Source organism: Musca autumnalis, unplaced genomic scaffold, assembly GCF_047663935.1.
Source record: "Musca autumnalis isolate F117 unplaced genomic scaffold, ASM4766393v1 scaffold_4, whole genome shotgun sequence".
Lineage (NCBI taxonomy): Eukaryota > Metazoa > Arthropoda > Insecta > Diptera > Muscidae > Musca > Musca autumnalis.
The window spans coordinates 230,988,197-231,012,125 of record NW_027411977.1 but is presented as its reverse complement, the minus strand read 5'-3'; the positions used below and the strand labels follow the sequence as shown (position 1 = coordinate 231,012,125).

Below are 23,929 nucleotides of genomic sequence, written 5' to 3'. Positions count from 1 at the left end.
AAATCTTTTTTAAAAAATCCACGTTTTGTGTAGGTAAAGAAAAATATTTTTTTAAAAAATCCACGTTTTGTGTAGGTAAAGAAAAATATTTTTTAAAAAATCCACGTTTTGTGTGGAGCAAGAAAAATATTTTTTAAAAAATCCACGTTTTGTGTGGAGCAAGAAAGATATTTTTTAAAAAATCCACGTTTTGTGTGGAGCAAGAAAAATATTTTTTTTTAAAAATTCCACGTTTTTAGGCTTCAAAATACCCCCATAAAAATCCCTAAATTTCCCAGTGTATATAAAATATGGGGAAGGGCATTTTCTTGCCTTTAATACCCATTGATTTCTCCAATTGGATTGTTTTGTTGTTATTTCTCTGGGTTTGAGCACAACAATGAGAAATGTTGGTAGTCTCATTGATTTAATTGTGGTTTGTTTACTACCCGTTGCACTCTCTTCCACTCTCCTCTCCTTGAAATCACCATGTTACCATACAAAACAATAACAAACTAAGCCAGTTGCTACACGACCTAACAACGATATGTGAAACGAAGTGATGGTTGTTTACGTTGCCGTTGTTGTTGTTGTTCTTGTTATTGTAACTGTTGCTTTTGACCATTCATGTTTGATTTGTTTTGTTTGGCTTTGCTTGCTTGGTTGTTGTGCCGTTGTGGTAGGTATTGTGGCCTCTGTCGTTGAAACATACGCCGCAGCAGCAGAGACAGCGACAGCAGCAGCAACATTTGAGCCAAGTATCTTTATTAAGCCGTAGATAGAGCACAGTCAGAGTTTGATACGTAAGGCGTAAAGCACGCGCATTTGTTTTATGAAAATAATATCGAGCGACCGCAGAAGAAAATAAATAAAAAAAAACGAAGAAGAAATAAACGGCGAAACGAAATTAAAATAATACTAATTATATTTTGTTAAAATAACAAAACGAAATATTAAAATTTATTTATTTTGTACATAAGTGAAATAATAACAACAGCAACAACAACAGTAAGAAAATAAATAATAACATCAGAAAATAAACCCAAATTGAGAAGAACTTTGAAATAACAGAGTAATTGTTGTGAGTTCGTTCGTTTACGAAGTGTAGTGTGTTCGTTAATGTGTAAGTGTGTTCCCTCCATTGCTGTTTTTGAGGTTTTTGAAGTGAATGAATAATTACGTTAAAAATTCATTTCAAAAACGCGTTTGAATGTGGAAAAAAATGCCAAAAATTTTATTGAGAATTATTATTGTGGATGGTAGATGTTACCATGTTATGTTATAAAGTGAATAAATTATTAGAAAAACAACAACAAAAATACAAAAAATAACAAGCAAAACCGTTTCTAAGGTGATAATCAATAATAAAAAAAATAACAGCAACAACAACACAACATATGGCTATAATTTAAATAAATTGTTTGTGAATGACATAAAATGAGTGTAAAAAAGAAGATTCAAACAGCTGGTTTTTAATAAAATTTCGTGTGTAATTGAAATTTTTGGCGGATGTTTTTTTTTTTTCTTAATTCTAACAAAACGTGCTTTGGTGACGTTCTATGAATAATCAAGTATATGAAAAAAAATTAATGTATATAATTAATTTTTTTAACTGAAATTTAATATTTTGTTATAAATGGCCATGCATAGTGAAGTGTTCAAAGCAAATATAAAAATCATATGAAATTGGAGCCTAAGGTAGGAGACGCATGGATTTGTTGGTTTCAATGACTGTTAGCGACCTAGGCTCCAGTGGGAGTTAAAGGAGGCCTAGATAAGTAAAATAATATGTGTGTTCGTTTACTCAAAATTTGTACAAATTGTTACTGGATGTTGTTTGTTTACTCAACAGTACAATGCAGAAGATCTTAGCCGATTACAAGAAGTTGCTGAACTTGTACAAATTTGTACAAATTGTTGAGTAAACGAACACACCTAATAATATGTAGGTCTGTTCGATAATTTCGCAAGTAAAAAGTACTTTTAAGTTCTCTTTTACTGAACAAGTTTGTTATCGAACAGCATTTTGTTAAAGTTTGTAAAAATTTTTGGGTTAGCGAACATACATAATATAAAAAAATTAAATATCTTAGAGATTGGCGCCCAAAAAGGCAGAGGGCATGGATTATTGGCTACAATGAAATAAGTCGAGAGAGGTCCCAATTTATTGAAAAAATTGTGAAATATTGACATTTTCAAATATTTGTTATGCAAATTGGCGCCCAACGTAGGGTTTTTTTCTCTTAAACTGAAATTCAATAGTGAAAAATTGTTTAAAATCTTTAAAAATTAATTATTTTCGAGTTTGACACCCGAAGTGGAATCATGGATTATTGGCTTCAATTATTGTTTAAAATTTCTTAAATGGCCAAGAATAGAAATCAATAAAAAAAGAAAAACCCCTTATGCAAATTGGCGCCCAAAATGGGGTTGTGAATATTTCCTTGATCCTCGGCATAAGGTTTGATGAAACAACAAAAGATTAGTTTATCGACTATCAACTACCGTCGCGCATTTGACTTCCTTTCGTGGGATAGCGTGCTCGCTAAGCTGTCTGAGATTAGGTGTTGGGAGTTTGTTCTCTGGTTGAGTTATTTCAGTGGACGAAGGGCTTGTCTCGTGGGAGCCAATGAGACGGTCTGGACAGATGTGGAGCGAGGCTGCCCTCATATAAACCTACGTAGAAGCAAAGGTTTGATGCTGGGTTGGCAGCCGCTGGCCGAAAAACTATGGTTTCGGGTCAATACGGTACGAAAGAACCCGCTGCCGTGAGATTTATTTGGAACCTCATGATGGATTCTCTGCTGCGGGAGTTAGCGACCACTTTCAAGATCTGTGCGTATGCAGATGATCTCATCATGATTGAAGGTAAGACTCGTATCGAACTGGAAAGTCGTGCTGAGGAGGCCATGGGCATCGTGGGGGTCTGGAGAGACCGAGTGGGTGTTGAGGTGTCTAGGGAGAAGACTGAGAAGAAGACTGGTGTCTAGGGAGAAGACTGACTGATGCTGCTGCAAGGCAGATTAGCACACAGTCGACCTCCCCACGTTCTATTTGGTGACCACGGCATACGATATGTCAAGCAAGTCAAGTACCTTGGAATAACGATTGCCGAGAGAATGAACTTCCTGCCGCACTTTGATCGTTTGAAGGACAAGTTGACTGCTGTTGCTGGTATGGTCAGAAGTGTCTTGCGGACCGACTGGGGTTTGAGCTGGCGTTCCGTGCGCACCATATATGGTGGAATTTTGGCTTCAATTATTGTTTAAAGTTTCTTAAATGGCCGAGAATAGAAATCAATATTTGAAAACCCCCTTACGCAATTTGGCGCCCAACATGGGGTTGTGAATATTTCCTTGACCCTCGGCATAATGTTTGATGAAACAACAAAAGATTAGTTTGTGGACTGTCAACTACCGTCGCGCATTTGACTTCCTTTCGTGGGATAGCGTGCTCGGTAAGCTGTCTGAGATTAGGTGTCGGGAGTTTGTTCTCTGGTTGAGTTATTTCAGTGGACGAAGGGCTTGTGTCGTGGGAGCCAATGAGACGGTCTGGACAGATGTGGAGCGAGGCTGCCCTCACGGGTCTATCTGTGGTCCATTTGTTGTTGTTGTAGCAGCATCTATCTATGGTCCATTTGTTGTTGTTGTAGCAGCATATAAACCTACGTAGAAGCATAGGTTTGATGATGCGTTGGCAGCCGCCGAAAAACTAATGTTTCGGGTCAATCCGGTACGAAGGAACCCGCTACCGTGGGATTTATTTGGAATCACATAATGGATTCTCTGCTGAGGGAGTTAGCGACCACTTTCAAGATCTGTGCGTATGCAGATGATCTCTTTATGATCGAAGGTGAGACTCATGTCGAACTGGATAGTGGGGGTCTGGAGAGACCGAGTGGGTGTTGAGGTGTCTAGGGAGAAGACTGAGCTAATGCTGCTGCAAGGCAGATTAGCGCACAGTCGACCTCCCCACGTTCGATTTGGTGACCACGGCATACGATATGTCAAGCTAGTCAAGTACCTTGGAATAACGATTGCCGAGAGAATGAACTTCCTGCCGCACTTTGATCGTTTGAAGGACAAGTTGACTGTTGTTGCTGGTATGGTCAGAAGGACCGACTGGGGTTTGAGCAGGTGTTCCATGCGCACCATATCTGGTGGACTTTTTGTTGCTTGTGCAACATATGGTGCTTCCTGTTGGGCGTAGGAAGCTCTTGTCGTATCAACGAGTGGTCATGTTAGCATGTCTGCCAGTGTGTCGCACTGTATCTACGGACGCAATGCAGGTGTTACTTGGCGCCCTGCCCTTTGACCTGAAAGCGAGATGTAGGACTGTTCTGTGGCGTGGCTTGCAACTGAGGAGGCCATGGACATCGTGGCAGTCTGGAGAGACCGAGTGGGTCTTGAGGTGTCTAGGGAGAAGACTGAGCTAATGGTGCTGTAAGGCAGATTAGCGCACATTCGACCTCACGACCCCACGTTCGATTTGGTGACCACGGCATCGATATGTCAAGCAACTCAAGTACCTTGGAATAACGAGGGGCGAGAGAATGAACTTCCTGCCGCACTTTGATCGTTTGAAGGACAAGTTGACTGCTGGTCAGAAGGATCTTGCGGACAATCCTTCGGGAGCGTGCTGCTGTTAGGTGGCGGACTAGGTGGACGGACTAGGTGGACGGACAAAGATAGGGTGACGTACGAATTTATTCGTGACGCTACGTTCGTACTGGACCGCCCAGACTTCGGCTTTAGCATGAGTCTGGGATTCTTACTGACGGAGCATGGCTTTCTAAATCCATTTTTATATGTAAGAGGCCTGTCCGGGACAGATTTATGTGGGTGTGGGATGACTGAAGACTGGCAGCATATACTGACGGAATGCCGGTACTATGATGACATTAGAGATTGAGTCAATATCTGTATTACGTATGGAGGGGCGGGGTGGCATTTCAGTAGGGCACTTGAAGACAGGCGGATCTTTAGTTGTTTACTGAAAATATGAAGATTCTTCCCACAACCGTAATTATCAAGTCTGGGTCCATGATTTAATATATTTCTTGATGCGTGGCAGCGAATTTCTTGGTGTGTAGTGTTTTGGATCGATCCTCGAAACATGAACCTTTTTAGGTCCTCTTTCAGCTCCATCAAATGCCCACTGTCCCTCAACTGCACATCCGTGGTGATATTTTCCAACTTTGAGCTCATCTATCTCAAAATATTTCGGGGGCCGCCGATATGAATTTGGTTTTGGAATGTACTGAAGATACAAACTTCTCCACAGCCACCCAAAAGCCAGTGAAAATCTTACCTATCCCTATGTTATTCCGTGGAATTTGATTTGTCGTATCTAATTAAGTAAATGGAGTCATTTTATGTTATAAAGTGAAAACTTTACTATGGGTGTTAGCAATTCGCTAACTACGATTTTCCCCAATTTAATTTTCTATGCAAAGAACCTCTATGCGAAGAACTTCTCGTTGCTATCCCGTCAAGGATTTCTTTTTCATTTCATTGTCTTTCCATTTTAATTTATTTACAAATCGTGTTGTTTAATGTTTTCTTTACAAATTCTTTTCTTCTTTTTCTGCCTTTAGATTTTGAAGGAAGTTTAATGTTATTTTTAAAACGTTTGTGGGCTTTGAACTTTATTTTGAAAATAAATTTCCTAGTTTTTCGTATTGATTTCTATTTATATTTAGCAAATGTAATTAAATTGCTTATTTATAGTAAACTGTTGTAATTACGAAAGACCAGATGCAGAGTAGCAAATCTCGTAAATTGGGTGCAATGACTGAAATGTCTGAAAGAGAAATGAAATTGAGATCATATAAAAAACAAATCTTTTTTTGCGTGGATACAACTTTGTCTCTTGAACTCACTTGTATTTTGTGAAAAGAAACATAAACATCTTAATGGAAATTTCATAACATTAAATATATAGTAACTAGAATGCCGCCCCTTTTCTCCCATTACTAATTCTGTTTCTTTTAAATTCATAATAAACTTTTATAGGCAACTTCGCTGGGTTTTTGTTTTGTTTTTTAGAAAACGCTTTAATGTGTCAAAATTAAAATGCTGTAATTAAAAAGTCATTATCTTCGTCTTGTTTGAATGTTATTTTTATTTCTTTTCTTTACTTTTTTCCTATATGAAAGCTAAAATATGAAAGTATTTTTGAGCATAACAAATACTGCTTGGCTTTAAGCGCGCAAAATATGATGAATGGAAGAGTTTTTTGTTGTGTTTCCTCGAAGCCAAAATAAAGGCGGGGAAAATTATGTAAAAAGACAAGGATTGCTAGAACTGTTGAGTGCAATAATAACTCTTGGAAAATATTTTTCAACATTTATATTCAGACATGTATCTTTTTAAGATGGAGCAGAGCCAAGGAGAAGAATCCATTCTACGAACTTCTCAAGTTCGGGAGAAAATAACAGCATAGGTATATGCGGCAATGGGTACTTTGTGGAATTGGTAGAGGATCGGATGAAAGTGTCAAGTTTCCAGTAGAAGGTCGATCCAAAGAAATTCTACTGTTCTTTAACAAGAAATACCTAAAAACCTGGATCCATAATCATTTCTGATTTTTTTTTAAGTTATTTTATCGGAGGAGGCTTACACACACTAAAGTTGGGTAATCAAGTTCCTGGAGTGGATCGATCTTTCTAGTTCCTTTTGCCAAAAGGAACTAGTTCCTTAATATAGTTCCATAGTTCCAAATAGTTCCGAGACCGATATAGTTCAATGAATATTTCTCTTTCGTCGTTCTTTTTATTTCCTTCGTTCCAAATAGTTCCTAGAGTGAAGTAGTTTAACGAATCTTTCTCTTTCTTTTTGTTTTCATCTTTTGGTGGATGAATTGACATAAAAGTAAATAAATTGCAGCGATGTAACTAGGATGTGAAGGGCTGGGTACATAAGCTGTTTTGACTGATTGCCTCGCTTTCCTACTTCATTTCTGACATAATAAAAATAAAAAAATAAAGGAGGCCGAGCAAATTTCGAACTGGGTTTCCTTTTTCTTTTTTATTCTTTTATCAGAAGCAAGCAAGGTAAGCAGGCGAGGCAGCTTATGTACCCAGGCCTTGATTTACGTTTATTGAAAGAAAGATCGAAGTACTATATAAACTAAAGGAACTATACAAATTAAAGAGCCGGATATAGTTCCTATAGTTCCTTGGAACTAGTTCATTCCGGAACTACACAACTCTAACACACACCACAATGTCAACTACTCCGAAAATTTTGTGTATCCATAGTCCGGTTTTCATAACAACACCATAAAGGGGTTATCGGAAACAATTTTTCCATGTTTATATTCAGAAATTTATATTTTTAAGATGGAACCGAGTCAATGAGAAGAGTTCATTGTTCCAATTTCTCAAGTAAGCGGGGAAATACGACCATGTACTTGATAATGGGTACCTGGTGGAGTTGAGGGAGGAACGAATAAAAGTTTGATGCTTCCAGTTAAACATAGATCTCAAGAAACCCTACACTCATCACAATGTCAACAGCTCCAAAAATTTGGGGATCCGCAGTTAAAACCCAACATTTTTGAGAGGTTATCGTAAAATATTTTTCAACGTTTATGTTCAGAAATTTATCTTTTAAGATGGAGCCGAGCCAATGAAAAGAATCCATTCTACGCGGGTCAGTTGTATGTATGATTTCGTTGAATCGTCAATGGACTAGTGTTTTCGGAAAGTTAACTCTCGTCTGGGGGGATGATGAGAAGTAGTGTGGGAAGTAAGTGAAGTGAGGATGAAAGTGAAAAGGGGTCCAAGTTTGTTTGGAAACGTAAATTTCTAGACCAGCTAAACCTTAAGTACCTTCACAAGCCCCAGACATTTTAATGTGGATCTCATGGACCTTCAAAAGCGTTTAAGGGCTGGGTACATAAGCTGCCTCGCCTGCTTGTCTTGCTTACCTGCTTCATTTCTGACATAACAGAAATAAAAGAATAAAGAAGAAAAGTGCAAACTAGTTCGAAATTGGCCCGATCTTCTTTATTCTTTTATCAGAAGCAAGCAAGGCAAGCAGGGGAGGCAGCTTATGTACCCAGGCCTTGAACGTCAAGCAAGCAACAAAATTCATTGTGTTTCTACCATTAAAGTACAAAACCGCTTTCAAGTTCTCCTGCTCATCATACCAGATTATACCAAAAATAATTTTCCAGACTAGATTACCATTTAAAGTCCTTTTCTAGCCACCTTGGTTATACAAAAAGTAATTTCCAGACTAGATTGCTTCTAAAAGTCTTTTAAAAGCCTCACAAGTTTTTCAAAATTAATTTGTCAGCCTAGTTTACCCTTGAAAGATCTGGTCAAGCCTCTTAAGCTATGCAAAAGTAATTTTCCAGACCAAATAACGTCTGAAAGACTTTCCTCTATGTTATCGAAAGGTAATTTCGTAGATTAGATAAAGCTTGAGAACTTTCACAACCCTACTAATTTATCCAAAAGTTGTATTTCCTGGCTAGGTAAGAGTCGAAAGGTCTTAAGGAGCACACCCCTTCGACAAACAGCTTTCTAAACTTGAAAACCCTTTAAAGAACTTTACAAGGCCCCACGATCTTCTTCAAGTCTATGTAGATGTTGGGGAACTTCAAAAGTCATTCAGAGATTTACTGAAGATAAAAGATACCAAAAATAATTGTAGATAACCTCCATAAGCCTGATAACATATAAAAAAGATAATTTTCCGCACTCACGATCTTCTTCAAGTCTATTTAGATATTGGAGGACCTTCAAAAGTCATTCAGAAATCTACGGACGATTAAAAATACCAAAACTAATTTTTTAGATTAGAAAAAAACTTTCCACAAGTCTCCTAAGTTATAAAGAAGTAATTTTCCGCACTAAGTAACATCTGCAAGGCTTTCACAAGCTTGCTAATTTATTCAAAAGTAATTTTCCAATTTAGCTCACCTTTGAAAAATTCTCATAAGCCTCTTAGGACTGGATAACCCTTAAATGATCTTCAAAAGCCTCCTATGACATCCAAAAGTAATTTTCTAGACTATCTAACCTTTGAAGGACCTTCATAAGCGCCCTATGTTATCTAAAAATAAGTTTATATAGTTGATACCCATTGGAAGGCCTTAACAGACATCCTATGATCTTCTACTAGTCTTTCAAGGCCTTCACAAGTTCCTTATAACATTTTTTACATAATTCGGAAGACCTTCAAAAGACCCGAGACATTTTTATACCCTCCACCATAATATGGAGGAGTTTAATTTGTCATTCCGTTTGTAACACATCGAAATATTTATCGGAGACCCTACAAAGTATATATATTCTTGATCAGGGTAAAATTTTAAGTCAATATAACCATGTCCGTCTGTCCGTCCGTCTGTTAAAATCAAGATACAGCTCGCAATTTTTAAGATAGAGCTTTGAAATTTGGTATAGAAGTTTCTATTACTCCTAGGATGTTTGGTATTGCAAATGGGCTACATCGGTCCACGTTTTGATATAGCCCCCATAGAACGGTACCACCCGATTTTCGCTATTTTTAAGGTTTTAGCTTCATTATCACACCGAATTAACGGAAATTTGGTATTAAGCGTTCGTTAGCGGTATAAAACTTTCCCTCAGAATTTTGTTGGTATGGGTCCACGCCTTCATATAGCCCCCATAGAACGGTACCTCACGATTTTCGGTATATTGAAGGTTGTGGTCTCAATATTACTCCGAAATGGCTGAAATTTGGTATTTGTTCTTCATTGGGGGTACGAAACTTTCCCCCAGAAATTATTCGGTAGGTCCACGCCTTCATATAGCCCCCATAGAGCGGTACCTCCCGATTTTCGGTATTTTAAGGGTTATGGACACAATAATCCATTGAAATGACTGAAATTTGGTATTTAGTCTTTGTTAGGGGTATTCAACTTTCCACTCTACATTTGTCGGTATAGGTCCATAGGTCCGCCTCCATATAGCCCGATTTTCGGTATTTTGAAGGTTGTGACCTCAATATTCATCCAATGTGGCTGAAATTTGGTATTTAGTCTTCGTTCGGGTAATAAAACTTTCCCACAGAAATTTGTTGGTACAGGCCCACGCCTTAATGCAGCCCCCATAGAATGGTACCACCCGATTTTCGGTATTTTGAAGGTTTTAGCTTCGTTATCACACCGAAATGGCTGAAATTTGGTACGTAGCCTTCGTTGAGACAATACAATTTTCCCCCAGAATTTTGTTGGTATGGGTCCGCACCTTCATATAGCCCCAAGAACGGTACCTTCCGATTTACGGTATTTTGAAGGTTGTAGCCTCAATATTTTTGCGATATTTCTGAAATTTGGTATTTAGTCCTCATTTGAGTTATAAACTTTCCATATGAAATTTGTCGATATAGCCCCCATAGAACGGTGCCTCCCGATTTTCATAATCGTGAAGGATGTGACTTTAATATCCCACCGAAATGACTGAAATTTCTTATTTAGTCTTTCATGGGTTTATAAAATGTTCCAGAAAAGAATTATCATTATAGGTCCACGTCTTCTTCGTGATTTACGGTATTTTTAGGTTTTAAACACATTATTCTACTGAAATATCATAAATTTAGTATTTAGTCTTCTTTGAGTCTAAAAACTTTACGCCAGAAATTTGTCGGTATAGATCGACGTTTTGACGTTTTCCGTGTTTTAAAGGTTAGCGATATTGTTTTTACCGCAATTGCTGAAATTTGGTATTAAGTCCATTTTCATAAACGAAAGGAAACTAATTGTTCCCTTTTACTTTAATACCACTCCTGGTGGAGGTTGTAACAAGTTCGGCCCGTTCGAATTTAAAGCCGTTCTTACTTGTTTTTAGGTACTTTAAAGTTGTCCATTGTAACTCTTATTATTCTTGACTATATTCCGTGATCTCCACAGGCCTCCTAAACCCTAAACCAAGTCTTCAAAAAATCCATATAAAACTTTAGAACACCTATAAAAGGCTTTCGGAAATCTAAGATACTTCATGTTGTTTAACAAATCTTGAAATAACTAATACTCGTATGAATGTGTCCAGGCTGTATAACCATTGAAAGACCTTCACAGGTCTCCTGATTTCTTTTGGAAGTCTTGTAAAGCCTTTTGAAGTTTATTACAATAACTTAGCAGGCCTAGAAAGAGCTTTTTAGAAGTCTTCAGAGATGTATGATAGACTTCAAGATCTTGGGCATATCTTAAAAAAATCTTTGTAATATTTCCATGCCTCTTACGATTTTCTTCTAGCTTCTTAACTTCTCTATAAAGCTTTAGAAAACCTTGGATGACCTTCAATAGTCTATTAGAGTCCTAAGAATGTCTTTTGACATTTTACCCTCCTTAGAAGAACTATAAGCCATTTTTTAGGTTCTTCATGTCAGTTTGTCTCAAGCCTTAAATCTTCCACATTTCCTTATACAATTTTTAAAGGCCTTGGAGGCTTTTAAAACTCGTTGAAAGGTCTTATTAAGTTCATCCGAAGGTTCTATATCTCTAGGGAAAGTTCTAAATCTCTAGGGAAGCATTCTAATCTTCCTTAAAAAGCTTTTTATCCCACGGAAGGCATTCAAGAAGTAACTTCCCGCACTATATAAGCATTGAAAGTCTTAGAAACATTTCTAAAGTCTTTCAACATAGTAGAACAAAGAAGGTAAAGTAAATACTACAACAAATACAACTCAACAACAACCACATAGAAATTTGTTTTTGTTTGTAACATTTTTTTATCCTTTATTTATTCCACTTGGGAACATAGGGTATCTACAAGTTCATTCCATTTTACTTTATCATGACTAATCATTTTTATTTCATTAAATAACAGGTTTATTTTTGCGATGTCCGTTGTTAGCGTTCTTCGCCATCTATTCTTCGGGCGTCCACGTCTTGTGTTGCCTTGTGGGTTCCATTCCAAGGAATACCTCGCGATGCTGTCGGGGGTTTTACGAAGAGTATGGCCCACCCAGCTCCACTTTCGTTTCATTAGTTGGTTGCCAATAGGTATTTCGTTCGACTTTCTCCAGAGCTCGTTGTTTGATTTTGTGTTAGGCCAGAATATACGCCAAATTATTCGCAGGAATTTATTGATTTGCGTTTGTAGTTTCTGAAGTATTGAGTTGAAAGTCAACCATGTTTCACTGCCGTATAATAATGTTGTTTTGACGCAGGCATTGAATATACGCAGCTTGGTATGGATGGATATTTGCGGAGATTTCCATTTTTTGTTCAGTCGTCCAAAGGCTGTTCTAGCTTTGCCCAGCTTAAAATTCACGTCGTCATCTACTCCTCCTTGGGATGACATAATACATCCTAGATAGCAAAATTGTTTCACAAAATCAATATCTACATTATCTATATTAAAATTGAGGGTGACGTTGCTATTTAAGCTCTGTTCCTTTACGTGCAAGAATCTTCAAGTTTTACCACTTTTTACTCGAAAAGCGTTCCTTTACTTTGGATACCGTACAATTCATATGGGAGCAGTTTACAACTTTTACTACTTCTGCCGGTTTTACTATTTTCAAAAGTAAAGGAACAGACCATTATTTGCATGGCCTTAGTCTTATTAATGTTGACTTCAAGGCCGATACGTTTGCAGAGGATTGTTAGGTCGTTGATTTTACTTTGCATATCGCTACGCTTATGGGATATTAGGCATATATCGTCTGCAAAGTCTAAGTCTTCAAGATGGCGGTGAAATCCCCACACAATTCCTCTTTTTCTCTTGCACACTTCGACCATAACGGTATCAAGCACTAACGCAAACAGCAGTGGGGATAGAGGAAAACCCTGCTTTACTCCGATGTTTGTAGTGAACGTATCGTTGTATATATTGTTGTGTCGAACTTTGAGTGATACATTCTCGTACATAGCTTTTATTATATTTATTATTTTTTGTGGGACTCCATTATTTTGCAAAGCATTCCATATTGCGCTGCGTTTCACTGAATCGAAGGCTTTCGTGAAGTCAATGAACACTAGGTATAGGGGCGAATGCCATTCGATGGATTGCTCGATAAGTATTCGGAGAGTATTCGATTGGTCGATACAACTGCGATGGGGTCTAAAACCAGCTAGCTCGTCTTTATTTATACTCTCAGCGTCTTCTGTTGGGGCATAACATTGTAACACATTTCCTCACTGCAGTATTGAGGCGTGTCGTCAAGATCCTATTACTGATCGCGTTCCAAGATTTTAATGTATTTTTAATTCCTCTTGAGAGTATAATTCCGACTCCATTTTCCCGTCTTTCTTCCTTGCCACTGTACAAAACTAGACTTCCGTTTGCTGTTATGAACTCCCCATTTTGAATCCATCGCATTTCACTTATCCCTAGGATTCGGATGTCAAATATTTCCATTTGGGATACAACCTGCGCAAGCTTTGTGGAATCGTTTTGTGTTCTTACATTCCAAGTTCCTATTCGTGTCCTTTTCCGTGTGCCAAAGTTCGTCAACGTTACGGGTGTTGTTATTTCATTCATTGTAGACATTTCGAAAATCGATTAAGCTTCAGGTAAGTGGGTGATTGGTCCACAGTACCCTAGAATGGTAGTGGGGCTGCCAACTTTAATTGTATTTATTGGCTTTTCACTCCGGCGTCAAATTATAAAGGAATGACAGAGCCTCTTTGCAAATCCGCCTGCGTTCTCCTTTAGGAGGCTCTGGCATTCCTTTATAATTTGACATTTGGGAAGCAAGCAAAGCAAACGACGATTGATTCTGTTCAGGCCTTTATAGTTCTGTACGATAACCCAAAAATTCGTAAAAATTTTTACTGAATGCTGTTCGATAACAAAATTGTTCAGTAAAGGAGGGCGAGTTGGGAGAGATTTTTGGAGAGTTCTGTGACTGAGAACTTACACATTTTTGCTGGGAAGATTTGTCCCCTAAAAATTTGCAAGTGCGGTCAGCTGACATTTAATCAGCTGTTCGATGTAAACAAATTAAAATGTGAACGTTTACGCTTTTGACCAAAAAATCACAATATCAAATATTTTAGAATATAAAGCATTGTACGTAGGATTATCACTTTAAATAGCTGAAATTTAATTTTAATAGTAATGATTTTGTGACATTTAATTTAATATATCAAAAGCAACAAAAAAATTGTTCATGCATTTTTGGAAACAGCTGACTTTGTTGGAAGTTTTTGCAAAATGTTGTTCGATAATTCTCTGCAATTTTTCTTGCTTGAGAGAGTAAAATTCACTAAGAGAGGTTGCTGAAAGTTACAGAGTGATTATTGCTGGGAAAGGTATCGTACTCACCTTTTGTTCTCCGACTGACCGTAAAATACATCAAAAGTAATTTTCCACACTAGATAAATGCAGTTTAAAGGCTGTTCGGCGATAGTTTTGAAATGTTCATGCACCCTGAAAACTACCCTGCATCTACGAGTATTAAACTCTTTTCATAAAGATTTCTGGGTCTTTAGAGTCTAAAGTTTAGACTCTAAGATTTTTTATTAGGCTTCAAAAATCTCAAACATACATATGGGTCAATGTTTTTCCATAACCTTCCCTTCCTAATACACATTTAAATCACTTCTTTACAAACTGTTCCACTAACTGACCTGCATAAATATGTTATGACATTTAAAATTTTCTTGTTGTTATTGTTTTCTGAACACACCTCATTGAACTTACCTCTCCTTAGTAGCAGTTCTAGTTTAAAGTAGACCTAAAAAACCACAACAATTAATTCCCATGTTAAATTTTTTCTGCTTTCCCATGCAGTTTTATGTTTTATATTTTTTTACTCGTTTCATTGCAACAGAAGAAAATCCACAAAAGACGAGCAGACACACAACCTCCCAATTTTTAATGAAAACAAACCTTAATTTCCAACCCATTAAAAGGCCATTAAACGTAGCGTACAGGGGGAACTCTAAGCAGCCTCTTTAAGTTGAAAAAAAAAATCTAGTTGATTCAGCATAATTTAATCTCACACTCTCTCTCTCCCTCCTCAAACCACACTGCACTCTCTTGCACAACACACCCGGGTTATTTTGTGCCACACTACCATTAAACAACAACAATCGTGGACAGAAGAAGAAAACAATACCGTTCACTTAAATCAATTACAACAAAATAATGTATGCAAAAACATGGTGAATTGACTAAAGAACAACAACAACCAATACAGCAGCAACAAGTTATAAAAAGTATCCAAGAAACAACAACAACAATAGCAGCAGCAGCGGCAACTTGCCGATACAAGTGCATTCCACAAGCAACAGGCATTTAAATTGATGCTCTCTCACATTTTTTTTCTCAATTTGAGAAACTGTTCATTGGGGTTATGTTGTCTCTCTGTCTTGGAGGTTTTTTACTCTCTCTTTCTCTCCCTGTCTCTCTTTGGTTACATTGCATTGTGTTGCATTTTAATTTGTCTCTTGGTGTGTGTGTGTTTGTTATAAAATAACTGTAAATTGAAACAAACATCGAATAAAGTCGTCGTGGTCGTCATCGTTAGCCGGCAACGACATCGCCATTGGAGATTGTTGTTTTTATTTTTGTTGTTGTAGCCAATGTTGCCACACATATCATGGCTTAGCATAGCTCCAAAAACAACAAAAAGAGTATCAGTTAGACTTTATTGAAAAAAGGGAGAGGGAGCACATTGAAATGCAACTAAATGAGAATTGTAATCCCATTGTAGGTCGCGCACAAAGGGTGCTGTGAGGGCAGAAGAGCAAAACCGAAGTATTTGTTGCTATTGAAAAAGAAAGGGATTTCTACGAGGTTAGGTAAATACAGTGTGGTTAAAAAAATTTGGAGTCTAAGAAAGATAAGGTCTGTGCCTCAGTTAGTTGTCTGAAAACAAGCGAGGTCTATAAAAATTTATATTGGAAATTTTAAAAGGATTTACGTGATCTTTAGAGTACATAAGAAGGATTAAGAGGTATCGGAAAATATTTTTCAACGTTTATATTCAGAAATTTATCTTAAGAAGGATTTTAGAGGACATAATAAGGGCCAGGACAAGAACCTGTAGAATCTGAAGGTATATCGAAGTACCTTAAACCATTGATGCTCAAAATTAAAAAGAGAGTAAAGTAGTGAGAGAATCACAAGAAAGTTTGTATCAGCATTCAGTGGTTGTTAGAACTGCGATCAGTAAACATGTGGCGGGTGTGTGCGGTTTTGTTCAGTGTCCCCACTAAAATTATGCGTACATCCATGTAAATGTTTAGTTGTCGGCTGCTCAACGAAGTCTGATTGTTATTCTCATTGTGGGTACACGTAACATGTAGTCACGTTAACGTATATGGATGATCTTGTCTCAGGCAGACAATTTTTAGGTTTTCAAAGACTTTTAGAGAATTTTCTAGGTCGGAAAAAATCTTATAGGGCACCTTAGAAGACTCTAGCATAATTGTTGAAGATTTCAGCAGGCCTATGGCGGCCTTTCAACGGCTTTCTAGTTTTGGTTGGCTTGTGAAGGGTTTTCAAGGATTTCCTGGTTTAAAAACCTTATTTTGCAGAATCTGTAAAATTTTTCCTGGTATTTTTTTGTAGTCAATAGACTTTTGAAGTTCTCTAAGATCTACCAAACATTTTAGAATTGGTTTCAACGCTTGTAGAAGATCCTATAAGGTCCTTCAACGGTTATCTAGCCTATATCATCACTTTTGGGTGATATAGGGGGCATGTAACGGCCTTTCAAGGGTTATCTAATCTAGAAAATTATTTTTGGTAAGGGTTTTGGTCAGTGAGAGAACTTGAAAACATACTCAGAAAGATTTCTGAAGTTCTCCTAAGACTTCTGAAGTCTCAAAGATCTACAAACAGAGTTTTCAAGACTTGTTAAAGATCGTGGGATAAATTAGGAGGATTCTGAAGGTCTTTTAAGGTCTAGCTGGGTTGGAAAATTATTTTTGGATGACATATGGGGGTTTTGAAGGTCTTTAAAGGGTTATCTAATCTGCAAAATTATTAAATTATTTGTACGTTTTTTGGTCAGTAGGAGAACTTTAAAGCGCTCCCAGATCTCTGGAAGACTTCTGAAGGTCTGCAAGAACTACAAAAGGGGGTTTCAAGACTTGTTGAAGATCGAGGGATAAATTAGGAGGCTTCCGAAGCTTTAGCCGGCCTGGAAAATTATTTTGGATGACACAGGGGACTTGTTAAGGTCTTTCAAAGGTTAACTAATCTGGAAAATTATTTTTAAAATGTTGTTTGGTCTTGTTGAAGATGGTGGGATAAATTAGGAGGCCCCTGAAGGCCTTTTAAGGTATAGCTGATCCTGAAAATTTCATTTGAATGAAAAGAGAGGCTTCTGATAGTCTTAATAGGGCTATCTAATTGGAAAATTATTTTTGGTACGTTTTTGGTCAGTAGCACAACTTGAAAGCATTCTTAGGTCTCTGCAAGACTTCTGAATGCCTTCAAGATCTACAAGAATGGGTTTTACAGGCTTGTTGAAGGGGGTGGGATAAATTATGTGGCTCCTGAAGGCCTTTTAAGGTTTAGCTAATTTGGAAAATTACACTTGAATGGCAAGGGAGGCTTGTGAAAGTCTTAATAGGGCTAGCTAATTTAGAAAATTATTTTTGGTACGGTTTTTTGTCAGTGGGAGAACTTGGAAGAATTCTCAGGTCTCTAAAAGACTTCTGAAGGTCTCCAAGATCTACAAAAAGAGTTTTCAAGACTTATTGAAGATCTTAGGATAAATTAGGAGGCTTCTGAAGGTCTTTAAGGGTTAGATTGTCTAGAAAAGTATTTTCAAATGACATATGCGGCTTTTGAAGGTCTTTCAAGTGTTATCTAATATGGAAAATAATTTCTGGTACAATTTTCGGTCAGTAGCAGAACTTGAAAGTATTCATTGGTCTTTGAAAAACTTCTGAATATTTCCAAGATCTATGAAAAGGGGTTTCAAGACTTGTTGAAAATCGAGGGAGAAATTTGGAGGCCTCTGAAGGACTTTTAAAGTTTATCTGGTCTGGAAAATTACTTTTGGATATGTTAGGAGGGGTGTGAAGGTTTTTCAAGTGTTATCTAATCTGGAAAATTATTTTTGTAACGTTTTTTGGTCAGTGGGACAACTTAAAAGCATTCTCATGTCTGTGAAAGACTTCTGAAGTTCTCCAAGATCTACAAAAAGAGTTTTTCAAAACTTGTTGAAGATCGTGGGATAAATTAGGAGGCTTCTGAAGGCCTGGAAAATTGCTTTTGGATGATACTGGCGGCTAGAAACTACTTTTGGATATCATATGAGGCTTATGAAGGCCTTTCAAGGGTTGTATAGAGAGAAAAAATATGTTTTTGGTATATTTCATGATCGGTAGCAGAACATAAACATTTAAGGCCTGGGTACATAAGCTGCCTCGCCTACTTGCCTTGCTTCCCTGCTTCATTTCTGACACAACAAAAATAAAAGCATAAAGAAGGCCGAGCCAATTTCGAACAACGTTGCCCTTTTCTTTTTTATTCTTTTATCGGAAGCAAGCAAGGCAAGCAGGCAAGGCAGCTTATGTAATAGGACCTTTATAAGGTTAGTAAAAGGCTTTCAAAGGTATTCGAGATAACTAAGGAGGCTTGTGAAGATCTTTTAAGGTTAATAGTCTGCAAAATTACTTTTGAATAACTTAGAAGGCTTGTGAAGGTATTTTAAGTGTTAGCTAGACTGAAAAAGTTCTTTTAGATAATTTAGGAGGCTTGTGAAGGGTTATCTAGTCTGGAAAACTATTTTTGGATAACAAAGAGGTCTTGTGAAGGTCTCACTAGTCTAAAAAGTTGCTTTTGAAGGAATATACATATTAGGCTTGTGAAGGCCTTTCATGGATTATCTAGTCTAAAAACTACTTGTGGATAACATAGGTGGCTTGTGTAGGTCATTCATGGGTCCATTTAGTCTGGAAAATTACTTTTTGTACTATTAAAGGTGATCAGAGAAACTTGGAAACATTCTTAGGTCTCTGAAAGACTTTTGAAGGTAAGGTCTACAAAATAATTTTAGAAGGGCTTCTAAGACATGCGAAACGTCGTAGGAGGCCTGTAGAGGTATTTCAAGGTTAATTTTGCCTAGACAATTACTTTTGGATAACATAGACGCCTTGTGAAAATCTACAAATGGTTATCTAGTTTGGAAAGAACCTTCGGACAACGTGGGAGGCTTTTGAGTGTCTCTAAAGGGATAAATTGTCTGGAAAATTACTTTTGGAAAACTTAGGAGGCTTGTGAGAGTCTCTAAACGGATAAATTGTCTGGAAAATTACTTTTGGACAAATTAGGAGGCTTGTGAAGGTCTTCAAGAATTAGCCAATCCAAGAAAATTACTTTTGGAAAACTTGGTAGGTTTGCGAAAGTTTTATAGGGATAGCTAGTCTGGAAAATTACTTTTAGACAACTTATGAGGCTTATGAAAATCTGCAAATGGTTATCTAGTTTGGAAAAGTACTTTTGGATAACTTGGGTGGCTTGTGAGTGTCTCTAAAGGGATAGCTAAGCTGAAAAGTCACTTTTGGATAATTTGGGGGGGGCTTGTGAAGGTCTTCAAGAGTTAGCTTGATTGGATAATAACTTAAGAGGCTTTGGATAACTTAAGAGGCTTGCGAAGGCTTTTAGGGTTAGATAGTCTGAAAAAAAACTGTTTGATAATTTAAGCGGCTTGTGAAGGTCGTTCAACGGACAATTATTATTGGTGTCTTTTGTGGAGTCAGTGAAAGCAATGCATGTAAGTCCTCTGAAAGAATACTGAATGTCTCCAAGATCTACTAAAATGTTGTTGAAGGGTATTCAAGATTTATGGAAGATCGTGGGGACTGTGAAGGTTTTTAAGAGGTTATTTAGATTGGAAAATTACTTTTGGCAACTTTAACGGTCAGTAGGAGAATTTGTAGGCATTCATAGGACTCTGAAAAAATTTTAAGGGTTTTCTAAAAATTTATTAAGAACTTTAGGCGTGTTTTCAAGATTTAAATATCTTAGTAGAAATATGAAGGATTTTCTGGATACCGGACGCTATTTTTAAAGTCTTCCGACACACTGTGGGGAACTTGTAACGGTTCAATATAACTTGAAGACTAAGCTAAGTGGTCTGCCAAGGTCTTTCAAGGGCTATCTAATCAGAAAAATTACTTATAGTATCTTTCCAGGTGTGTAGAAGTACCTGAAAGGATTTTGTGGAATCTGTAAATATTGCAAAGGACATCCGAGGATTTAAGAATATTTCTTTTTTCAAAACTTTTGCAAGATCGTGGGGACCTGTAAAGACCTTTCAAGTGATATCTAGTTCTGAACTATTTGAAGACATTCGTAGGTCCCTGAATATACTCCAAGGGCTGTAGACATTTTAAAAGGGACTTTTAGAAGGCTTCGCTGACCCCATGGAAGGTCTTTGAGTGTGTATAATATTGCAAAGAAGAATATGGAAGCTTACCTTAGACTCATAGAGGCATTTCAGGATCTTCTTAAATCTGCAAAATACTGTTGATTGTATTATGAGCACTATCGAAGGCTTCATGAGATTGTTTTGGAATTTTCGAAGACATTCAATGGATTTAGCTGTATGTAAAAGAACTTTTAATGTCTACATAGGATCTTTCAAAACCTCCTAAGATTATATAAGGCTCATAGAGGCATATTAAGACCTTCGTAGGTATCTGAAGTTCTACTAAGTAAAAATGAAGATTTTCCAAGCACTTTAAGCTCTTTAGAAGATCCTAGGTTTTATTATGTTCATACCTTTGAAGTTGTGATAAATCGCAGAGAAATTCTTATGAAATTATTGACTATTATCTTAGGTTCTTTAAGGTCATCAAGGTCTTCTGGGGCCACCGTAAAATACTTTGTAAAAAAATACCTTTGAAAATTCTGCTAAGTTAAAGAAGACATTCAACGGTTTTTGAGGTCCATAATATGTTACCCATATGATGCTTCATGATATCTGTGAAGGTTATCTTAGATTCACAGAAAGTAATTAAAGGTCTTCTTACAACTTAAGAAGGTTGGTGATTGTTGATCCGGAGGTCCAAGGAGGTTGAAGAATGAATTATTTTACAAAAATATAATTGAAATTGTTGAGTTTTCCCAGAGCCTCAACGTCGCCTAAAAGTATGTATAAAGTTATTTGTACATTTTCCAGGGCCTCAAAGTCGCCTAAAAGTATGTAAAAAGTTATTTGTACAAGAGATTTAATAAAGGTTATCTGAGGTTCTTAGAGGCATTCTGAGGTCTGTGGAGGACTTTTGAAGGTATCTATAATCTATTCTGAGGTCTAGGAAAGACTTTGATGGTCTTCTAAGATCTCCAAAAGCCCGTTGAGCGTATTTGGAAGTTCAAAGAGGATGTTTGAAGGTTGACTTAGGTTGTAGTAGCCATTTAAAGGTTCTGGAAGTTGCTGATAGCTTATTTCAATAACTTTTAAAGTTTTCTTACGTTCATTTCGAAAATCTTGTTTAGTCTCTAGAAACTTTTCTGAAATCCACAAAAAATTGTTGGGCTTTGTTGGTGTTATAGAAGAATCCATTAAATTGCCGAGATGTTCTTGCGAGATCTTTGAAGATAATATAAGCCTCATACAAGCTTAGCGTAGTTGTCTATAAAGCCGTTGGTTGTATTTTGAACACCGTTGGAGAAATATGATGGTTGATTTTGGCTGTGGAAGGCATTCGAGGGATTTGGGGTTCCTTTTGAGGTTTTTAAAGTCCATAAAAGGCATTGAAAAGACGATTAGGCAGCAGGTAAGTCTTTTCAATGATATTTTAAATTTAATTATTCCTATAAGGTTCTTATTAGATCTCTAGAAGGCCCTTGAGTACATTTAAAAGTCAAATGAAGATGTTTGAAGGATATAGAAGCCATTCCGCGGCATTTTAGGTTCGTGAAGGCTCTTTGAAGGTCTTTCAAGATCTTTAAAAGCAATCTTAGGCTCAATGAAGCATTTAGAGGTCTTCTTAGGTCTGTAGAAGGCCGCTTATTGTTTATTGCGATCCATAGAAGATTTATGACGATTTACTTAGGTTATAAACGATTGTCAATGGTTTGTTAAGTTCATAGAAGACCATTGGAGGTGTAATAAATTTCGGGATCTTTACAGATTATCTTAGACACATAGAGGTTTATCAATTTTATCTTAGGTCTCTAGACGGACACTGAGTGAATTTTGAAGTCCATGGAAAAAATCTGAAGGTCGAATTTGGTTAGAGAACACATTCAACGGATTTTGGGGTCCTTTAAAGGTTTTTGTTGAAGTCCTGAAGGTCTATTGTTGTTGTTGAGGCAGCATAAAAACCTTCATAGAACCGTAGGTTTAATGCTGGGTTGGCAGCCGCTAGCCGAAACACTATGGTTTCGGGACAATCCGGTACGAAAGAACTCGCTGCCATGGGATTGTGGAAGGCCTATAAGGTAGCAAGTAGTATCTTGTAGGGGCTCTGGGTTGTATTTTAAGTTAAAGTAGTCATACAAAGGTCTTCTAAGATCTCTAGAAGGTCCTTCATCCGAAGGAGATGTTTAAAGTTGTAATAAAAGAACTTTGAAGGTTTATTGAGGTGCCGAGAGCATCATTAAAGATCTGTGAAGTTTTTCCTAGCCTAATTGAGCTATTTAAAGGTTGTTTGGGCCTATGGAAGGTTGAGGTTAGGCCTTTCAAGGTTGTCTTAGGACTATAGAAGGTCATTGATTGAATTTCGAACTTCGTGGAAGGGCTCTCCACGTCTTTAAAGATTATGTTAGGTTCATAGAGGCTTTTTAAGGCTACGTTGGGTCTCCAGAAACCCTGTTAATTGCATTTTGAACCCTGTGAAAGGCCTTTCGATAACCTTGTAGATTATCTTGTGCTCATAGATGCATCTTAAGCTTATTTAGGTCTCAAGAAGGCAGTTGTTTGTATTTTTAACTATATGGAAGAAATTTAAAGGTTGAATTTGACTACAGGAAATAGTCGACGAATTTTTTGGTCCATAGAAGACCGTTGAAGGTTTCCTCTGCTGCAGGCAAGAACTTTTAAGGCAATTAGAGGTTCTCTTGGGCGTTCTTAGGACTCTATTTTTTAAAGGTATTCTGAGGACTCTGGAGGACCTTTGAACATCTATTAAATTTAATAAAATATCTTTAAAGGAGTGTGAACCTTTTCCATGGGCCATACACGATTTTTAATGTCGTTGTAGGTCTCATGAAGATTCTTGAAGCTACTCTGAGGTCTATGAAAGATCTTGGATGGTCAGCTTGAATGTATAGGAGACATTCGAACGGTTTTGGGGTTCATAGAAAGTCTTTGAAGGTGTATTATATTGCACAGTAGATTGTTGTAGGCCTTTGAATGTTACCATAGGCATATGGAGGAATTTTAAAATCTACGTACTTTAGACGAAATTTGACGAAAATTAAAGAAGCTTGTTGTTGTTCAAGGCAGACCTTTGAAGAAGTGTTAAGGTCTTCTATGGGTCCTATAAGCAGTCTGAGGACCTTTAAGAGTCTATTAAGGTGAAGAGAAATCTTTAAAGGAGTGTGAAACTTTTCTATTGGTCATACACGCTTTTCTCTTTCGTTGTAGGTCTCTTGAAGATTGTTGAAGCTACTCTGAGGTCTATGGAAGGTCTGCTTGAATGTATAGAAGACATTCGATGGGTTTTGAGGTTCATAGAAGGTCTTTGACGTAGTATTATATTGCACAGGATATTGTTTCAGGCATTTGAAGGTTATCATAGGTGTACGGAGGTATTTAAAAGTTTACCTTTTAAGGTCTCAAAAAGTCTATAAAGAACAAATTGATTGTGCCTTTAAGCAACGTTCGAGTTTCTTCTAAAAAACTCCCCTACCTTCTCTCCCCAATCCCCTGCCTTCTTGAGATTTTTCTCTCTCTAGCAAAATTATTGCTTGATTAAAAACGACATGACCACTTAGCCCACAATTTAGCCGACAACAACCCAAGTGAGTGGCAGGTCTTCTTCTCGCCTTTTCCCCAGTTTTTTTCTTTTAAGTTTTTTTTTGTGTATTGGGCACACAAGTCGCGTGCTT

At 37.2% G+C, this 23,929-nt stretch overlaps 1 protein-coding gene across 2 annotated transcripts in view; it reads left to right on the top strand.

Moving 5' to 3' along the window:
- Window positions 1-496: 496 nt before the first annotated feature.
- The window catches only part of bbg (PDZ domain-containing protein big bang), a 537,119-nt gene continuing 513,686 nt past the window's right edge, over window positions 497-23,929 (top strand). Inside the window, exon 1 of one of the 2 annotated variants that reach the window (XM_073983226.1) lies at window positions 497-1,102. The gene's annotated coding sequence lies outside the window, so the exon portion shown is untranslated. The remainder of the gene's footprint in view (window positions 1,103-23,929) is intronic. The other variant, XM_073983227.1, reaches the window with a different exon arrangement.